Source organism: Melanerpes formicivorus, unplaced genomic scaffold, assembly GCF_026170545.1.
Source record: "Melanerpes formicivorus ecotype bairdi unplaced genomic scaffold, bMelFor1.0.p_v2 SCAF_31, whole genome shotgun sequence".
NCBI classification, from domain to species: domain Eukaryota; kingdom Metazoa; phylum Chordata; class Aves; order Piciformes; family Picidae; genus Melanerpes; species Melanerpes formicivorus.
Genome location: NW_027142383.1, coordinates 2,310,734 through 2,312,649, shown reverse-complemented (window position 1 = coordinate 2,312,649; position 1,916 = coordinate 2,310,734). Strand labels below are relative to the sequence as shown.

The 1,916-nt window shown below is 44.1% G+C and overlaps 1 non-coding gene across 1 annotated transcript; it reads right to left on the bottom strand.

Annotated features, from left to right (window-relative positions):
- Nucleotides 1-239: 239 nt before the first annotated feature.
- On the bottom strand, nucleotides 240-401 carry LOC137449675 (U1 spliceosomal RNA). Its single transcript, XR_010989441.1, has one exon. It is a non-coding gene; the product is annotated as a U1 spliceosomal RNA (small nuclear RNA).
- Between the last annotated feature and the right edge of the window lie 1,515 nt (nucleotides 402-1,916).

Below are 1,916 nucleotides of genomic sequence, written 5' to 3'. Positions count from 1 at the left end.
AGAAAAAGTGGGGTGGCGCGTGAGAGTACAAGAGAATACGAGCTGCCCGACGAAGAGAGCTCGCGCAAGCCGCAGCTGACCCTTTTAAATTCAGCCGCTCCCGCCGCTGGGATCATGAGTCTGACCACGTGAAAGGACGGCTGCTCCTTCCTCGCGGCAAAACTCGGCAGCGATGGCAATTCCCGCAGCCCGAAAAGGAGAGCAGCGGCTGGTCCCCGGCGGTTGCTGGTCTTGGTGCTGTCATGAGCGAGCTGCCCGACAAATATTACCACAAATTATGCAGTCGAGTTTCCCGCATTTGGGGAAATCGCAGGGGTCAGCACACTCGGAGTGCAAAGGATGAGCCTCGCCTTGGGAAAACCACCTGCCTGATCATGGTGTCTCCCCTGCCAGGCCTGTTGTTCTTTCTTCTCCTGAAACCTTCCATAGATACTTTCTGCTTTCCTACAACTCCCCATTTTTATATTGTTTAAAACAGCAGCCATCACTTGTGTCCTGACCATCCTCGTATTCCTAAAAGCTATGATTACAAATACCATTAACACTACAATTACAATACCAATCACTACCAGGATTCCACCTATAACCCACACTCGTAGATTCAGACCTGAGAACCAATTTTTTGGATTCAACCAGCTAAGATCTTTGTTCAGTGCTTGCCATGTTGAATCAATCTGCACCTGTTGTATATTTGCTAATTGCAGTTCCAGCTGATGCTTCAATGTTTGGACATTATATTTCAAGGAGCTATCGAAGGCCCTTTGTAAGTGTGATCTTACTGAGTTCCAATCATGTTGAGAGTCATTCCAAGACAAGGATGTTACACACATGTCCTTCTTATGATATTCCCAATCACACTGCAGCATCATATGGGTCTGCAAGGCAGCTTGTTGGTCTCCTAACCAAACAACGCTGGCCTCAAGTGCATATAGCCTTGCCATTATTTCCTCATCTATAGCTTCCTGCATCTGCAAATCATTTCTCACATTTGTTAATAAAGTTCTCACTGTGTCTGCAGTTTGTATACCCTTTGTCAAAGCTGTAACTGAAGCAGCAGCAGATGATAATATTATCACAGCTGATATTATAGCAAAAATTAACCATCCCACAAATCTTTTTGCCCTTTTTCTAGAATCTTTTAGTCCCTGGTCTAATAGCCTGATGACATGGTCCAATCCATTCTCACTCTCCCATCCTCTTGTCATATTCACTGGAATCCATACCTCTGCCCTTCTTCGGAAGGGAATAATCATGCTCCGTTGATCAATGTCTCTATCAATAATACAAGTCTTAAAAGTAATATTGCTACAACTAAGATGATATATGCTTGATTCATTATAGATTATACAATCAATGCCTATTCCTAATACATATGGGTGGGTAGTAGACACAGTAGCAAAGGAACTACATCGTACACATTCTACTAAAACGCCTTTACATGAGAGGTCTTTTATATTGTGACAAGGCAAGTCCTTCTGACAATACATCAAGGAATCTTCAACATTAGAGTTTAAATGAGAAACACAACCTCAAAACATACAAAACTGTGGCCGGTTGACGTTGCCCCCTTAAGAAAGAGAATATGGTGGAAGGAAGTTGGTAAACGGAAGGAATAGTCTAAACTAATTTCATTGGACGAGTGGGAGGAAGCACCTTCAGAACTGGGAGTGAACTGAGCATTTTCAGGACTTTTCTATCAGTCTTGCTTCCGTCTTTGCTTCGTGCAGCAGCTCTGCCTGTGCTGGGCTTTCTGCCAAGGCTCCGGCCTTGAGAAAAAAAACTGATAAGGCCTGTATTAACTCCTTTCCAATTAACACGAACTGCTTCTAACATTTTTTTTTTTCCTCTTTTTTCTTTTCTCTTTCTATCCCACTCTGGGGAAAGGGGGGGGGAGAGAGGGGAGAGCGGAGGTGGGG